Genomic DNA, 6,470 nt, shown 5'->3' on the forward strand with positions numbered 1-6,470 from the left:
ATAATTATGATGAATTAAAAGAGTTAAGATGGAATTTGGTCCATTCGGGGCTGATTCGTTTAACAAATGGTTTTAAGGCTTATTACACGCGCATTCGACCCGATTTGACTATCCTTGGGCCTTGGGCCAAGTTGTTGGGCCTTGGGCCAGATATTGGGCATTGGGCTAAGTTGTTGGGCCCTGGGCCATAGTGTTGGGCTTGTACGGCTCATTAGGCTAGAGTGTTCCTACAGTCTAGTTTAGTAACGCGTTATGTATAATTTACAAGCCCTTGCCTGTGATTGTGCCCTTAGGAACTTCCTAGCTCGTTGCAAGTATTCGATCGATCTCAGGTGAGTTCATGATGCCCTTTTTACTCATTTTACTTTTGGGCTAGCATGCGCACCTAAATGTTTTCTTACTTGATGAAATGTTTTAAAATGATTTTATATAGGCTTGCTAGTATATGGTAAGCCTTGGGATATTAAATATATATATATATATATATATGTATATACATTATTTCCTGGCCTCTATTTGGCGATGTTGTAGTCGTTTCGACTACTAATGTTGTGTGTGCCTACTTCGTGTTCGCATGCACTGATGTTACGTGTTTGGGTTGTACGTTTGCTTGACCCTGATGTTATACGTGGATGTTATATATATATATATACTGATATGTATATAGGGATGTTATTGAATGGATGTTTACATATATATTTGTATATGTATGTATGAGAATGTTTAAGTTCGGTAATGATGATTAGATGGATGTACCCTTTTACTTTTAGAATACCTTTGGTATGACTATCATGATTTTTACTATCGATATCTTTTACTTAAAACTTGAACTCACTCAGCTCAAGCTGACTTTGTGTGCATGTTAGTGTAAGTTTCAGGATTTGGAAGAGGATGCCTTATCGCTTGGACGTGCACGGAGCTACTTGGATGGTGAAGGGCATACTGGAAGGAAGAATTGTTATGAATATTTTATTTCAAGGAAACTTATAAAAGTTATACTTACTTTGGATTTTGGGCAAAATTCCCGGGTTTTGGGAACTTATTTCATTTTTCATGTTTTCCGCAAAATTGATACTCTGATATGTTTGTTTTAATGGAAGAAACGGTTTCTAAGTTTATTTAATTTTACGAGTGTTTTGAATGATTACCAAGTGTGGGGTTCCTGGGGTTTGGGTCCTTACAAGTTGGTATCAGAGCCTTGGTTCGAGGGTTCCGAGCATCCCTAAATGCTTGGACTCGAATTGTAAGAAAAGAGACCAGTATGCCCACCGCGAGTAGCTGCACGCCAAGAGGTAACTTTAAATTATTTAGTCATTCCTTTACATTTAAGATTTCCCTTATGTGATTAACTGTTAAGTGTTAGATAGAGTGCTAATATGGTTAGGGGCCGGGGGTGATTAGGACGGGCGGGTAAAGTAAACGACTAATCACACTTGATCAACGTCATTAGCAGTTTACCCTTACCTTACATGTTCTAAATGCCACTTGTACTTGATCATATTAAAACTCTGTCTTTGTAGGGATAAGTCATGGTTAATACTTGAACAACCAGGAGAGGTGGTTCTAGCGGTCGTGGTCGTGGTCGTAGGCCACGTGCCGAAGCCGAGAATGAAAATCCTACTCCCTAGCAGGAAACTCCGATTCGTGAGGAGGGGGTGACCCCGCCTTAGATACTGCTTTACACGCGGCTATCGTGGATGAGGTTTACCAGGTGCTCCATAGCGCCATCCCAGAGATCGTTGCTGAGTCCGTCAGGGTCATGGAAGAATCACTAGTTGGTAAGGGTTCGGATAGGGGAAGGAAGAGTAAGGAGGTGCAGGTCGAAGAGGAAGAGGAAGTGTATGTACCGAGTGGGGAAGAAGATGAGGTGCGGACTGTTAGTGTATCGACCCGGGGTTGCTCGTATGGTGACTTTAAGAAGTGCGACCCCCTTCTTTCGATGGTACTGAAGATGCCTTGGCAGCACACCAGTGGGTAAGAGAGATGGAGGCCGTACTAAGGGTCAGTAAGTGCAAGGGGGATGATATGGTGACTTATGCTACTGCCTCGTTTCATTCCAAGGCACTATGTTGGTGGGATAACTTGGCGCAAGCTATGGGTGATCGTACGATTAGGAGGATGACGTGGGATGAGTTGAAGAAATTGGTTCTCGATCAGTTTTGTCCTCCGCATGAACCGGATAAGATAGAACAGGAATTCTTGACCTTGGAGGCTGGTTCTATGTCACATCGGGAGTATACCACCAAGTTTAACAAGATGGCTCGCTTATGTCCCGACTTGGTTACTCCCGAAGCCAAGAGGATTAAGAAGTACGTGAAGGGACTTCCGGTGGATATTCGTAGGGGTGTGTTGACTACTGACATGAAATCTTTTCACTCGGTGGTCACTCTAGCAGATACGTTATATGATCAGAGGGAGAAGTTACCGCCTACCGAGAATAGGAGGGAATGGAACGCAAATTCGTACGGTAAGCGGCCAGGGGGGAACAATTTTAACTCGTCCGGGAAAAGGGTAAAGACTGAGACTTGTGAGTTTAAAATGGATGCAGCGCCTGGTAATTGCAAGAAGTGCGGGAAGCCGCACGAGGGGGAGTGTAGGATGGGGCCTGGCACTTGTTTTCGTTGTGATAAGGTAGGACACCCCCATTTCGAGTGTCCGACATTGACCTGTTTCCGCTGTAAGGGTTCGGGTCACTTGGCATCAAACTGTCCTTCCTTTAAGGCAGGGGGGGGGGGTCCGGGCAGGGGACTTCCTTGAGGGGGAAAATAGATGAGAAGTCGAAGGCCAGGGCGAGGGCCTTCAACATCTCCAAGAAGGAAGCGAAAAAGGAGGCGGATGTCGTTTTAGGTACTTTTTCCTTATTTAGCTTTCATTTCACCGTTATAATTTCTTGTTCCTTTGAAATCGTATGTTTTGATCGTGTAGCTAAGCAGTAGTATAATATTGTCCTAGGTACCTTTCTACTTGATGAATTACAGGCATCAGTTTTATTTGATTCGGGCGCCAGTAGGAGTTTTGTGTCTACCGCTTTATGTTCCTTGTTGAATAAATCACCCGAGCGCGTAGTCGATGAGTTTGAGGTTGAGGTCGCCGTAGGAAAATCTGTGTCCGTGTCTAGGGCTATTCAGGGTTGTTCCATCGAGTTGTCTGGTTATAGATTTCCGGTGCGACTGTATCTGATGCCGCTTGGTTGTTTTGATGTGGTGCTCGGGATGGATTGGCTCGCGAATGTTGATGCTCAGATCATTTGTTGTCAGAAACTCGTTCGTCTAAGGGCCCCAGATGGGACTCGGATTACGGTCTTCGGTGATCGGAATGTTGCGACGCCACATATTATATCCATTCTTAAGGCGGGGAAGTTGATGCAGCGGGGGTGCGGGGCGTATACGGCGTATGCTATGAATGTGAATACCGAGGTGGCTACCGTCGGTGATGTTCCTATTGTTCGGGATTTCCCGGATGTATTTCCAAATGATTTGTCAGATGTGCCGCCGGATCGCGAGGTCGAGTTCCAGATAGACCTTGTACCGGGCGCCAAACCCGTTGCCTGAGCTCCCTACCGCCTAGCACCAAATGAAATGAAGGAGCTTATGGCTCAGTTGGAATACTTGCTTGATAAGGGCTTTATTTGACCGAGCATCCCGCCTTGGGGTGCCCCGGTCTTGTTCGTTAAGAAAAAGGACGGTAGCATGCGAATTTGCATTGACTACCGTGAGTTGAATAAGCTCACTGTTAAAAATGGGTACCCGCTCCCAAGGATCGATGACTTATTCGATCAACTCCAAGGGGCTAATTGGTTCTTGAAGATCGACCTTAGGTCCGGGTATCATCAGCTAAAGATTCGGGAGGAGGATATTCCTAAGACGGCCTTCCGCACTCGATATGGACATTACGAATTTCTGGTGATGTCTTTCGGTTTGACCAACGCACCGACCAAGTTGCTGGGCCTTGGGCCAAGTGTTGGGCCTTGGGCCAAGTTGTTAGGTCCTGGGCCAAAGTGTTGGGCTTGTACGACCCATTAGGCTAGAGTGTTCCTACAGTCTAGTTTAGTAACGCGTTATGTATAATTTACAGGCCCTTGCCTGTGATTGTGCCCTTAGGAACTTCCTAGCTCGTTGCAAGTATTCAATCGATCTCAGGTGAGTTCATATGCCCTTTTTACTCATTTTACTTTTAGGCTAGCATGCGCACCTAAATGTTTTCTTACTTGATGAAATGTTTTAAAATGATTTTATATAGGCTTGCTAGTATATGGCAAGCCTTGGGATGTTAAATATATATATATATGTATATACATTATTTCCTGGCCTCTATTTGGCGATGTTGTAGTCGTTTCGACTACTGATGTTGTGTATGCCTACTTCGTGTTTGCATGCACTGATGTTACGTGTTTGGGTTGTACGTTTGCTCGACCCTGATGTTATACGTGGATGTTATATATATATATACTGATATGTATATAGGGATGTTATTGAATGGATGTTTACATATATATTTGTATATGTATGTATGAGGATGTTTAAGTTCAGTAATGATGATTAGATGGATGCACCCTTTTACTTTTAGAACACCTTTGGTATGACTATCATGATTTTTACTACTGATATCTTTTACTTAAAACTTGAACTCACTCAGCTCAAGCTGACTTTGTTTGCATGTTAGTGTATGTTTCAGGATTTGGAAGAGGATGCCTTATCGCTTGGACGTGCACGGAGCTACTTGGATGGTGAATGGCATACTGGAAGGAAGAATTGTTATGAATATTTTATTTCAAGGAAACTTATAAAAGTTATACTTACTTTGGATTGTGGGCAAAATTCCTGGGTTTCGGGAACTTATTTCATTTTTCATGTTTTCTGCAAAATTGATACTCTGATACGTTTGTTTTAATGGAAGAAACGGTTTCTAAGTTTATTTAATTTTACGAGTGTTTTGAATGATTACCAACTGTGGGGTTCCCGGGGTTTGGGGCCTTACATATTCTCAGATAATTAGCATAAGGAAGCGTTCTAGGGTGTTCCGAGGTTCCAAGGGCTTGATTCCGCAAAGAAACGAAGTGCCGAAGCGCTGTTAACGATCTGTTGTTCTTATAAGCAAAGCACGAGCTGACCCGCTACCGATTTTCTTAATCCTTACTCTTGACTAGCCGATTAAGGTAGGATTATGTTTAAGTTACCTTATTATTTAGATATTAGAACCTTGTTATGGATATAGTCGTTAAACTTAAGTGGTTTTCCAAATAATGTTTTATTGAATATAATAATGTTACTTCTACGTGAAGTAATGCTATCAAAACTATTATTTTGACGGGCACATAGTAACTGGAAGGGGGATATCATTTGTAGACTCTTCTTGCCTAAGGAAAGTAATTCGTACACATCCCAATCAACCGCGGGACCCGTTTACTTTCCTGGAGAAGTTTGCCAATGTGATATCCTTTATTAGGCCAAAGCGTGTTATTCCAAACGTCATATGTAAATACAAAGTATTTTCATAAAATGACTATAACTCTACTAAGGTTAGGTCAGACCTAAGAGTCTGCTGATCAGACCTCGAGTCTGCTGTACTGAATCAGACCTAAGAGTCTGCTGATCAGACCTTAAGTCTGCTGAACTGTAAGAGGCTTAAAGTCTACTGAATAATACCAACTAGGTACTTATGCATACCTATTATGATATATAGGTTAATAGCATAATGAAGATAAGGATTCTGATATCACCAACTGATAATACAAGGTGAACACCTTAACCTTTTATGGTCTGAACTGATTTTACTCTTGTAATAGACAAGTTGTTTATTGCAAAGAGTCTGATAAATGTTTGCATGAGATTATTGTCTCTAAAATCGTTATAATACAAAATAGATAATAAAAAGCAACTCAGACCGAATACACATGTGTTTGGATCCAAACCTAACTGATAATTGGCATATAAAACCAAGTCAGTCATAACCAGTTTTCCAATAGGGTCACATAGCCTAGAGGAAGGTTGTCTCTGAACCGAGGCTATGTACTCGTGGAACCTTTGAATTGTGTGTGTAGGGAAGTGGTACAAATCCTGGGAATGACAGGCATTCCTGCTGAGTTTGTGAAACAGAAAACTATGTTTGTATTTAACGACTGTTATAAACTGTTTTATCAAGTCAACGTTTCACCAGCATATAGCTGACGGTTTTTTTTTCCAACCCATGCAGGTAACTAGATGATGGTAGATGATACAAGGATTGGAGTCATTAAAAGATCGCTCAAGATGGCTCTGTTTTGAATATTTATAAATCCTTGTAATAATAATATAACACTATTTTGTAAACTAAACTCGGGTATTTAATTCCCGAGTAATTTTGTCAATGTAAATTAATATTTTAATATATAAGACTTCTGCTAAAATGAACCCGCTACTCTGATATATTTACAAAACAGGTACCAACCCGTCACGTCGCACCCAGGCGCTGAGTCAGGATGTGACAGGTTG

The sequence above is a fragment of the Bidens hawaiensis genome, unplaced genomic scaffold (assembly GCF_021521415.1).
Source record: "Bidens hawaiensis isolate Kalapana, Puna unplaced genomic scaffold, B.hawaiensis_p1.1 tig00024624_1, whole genome shotgun sequence".
Classification (NCBI taxonomy): Eukaryota; Viridiplantae; Streptophyta; class Magnoliopsida; order Asterales; family Asteraceae; genus Bidens; species Bidens hawaiensis.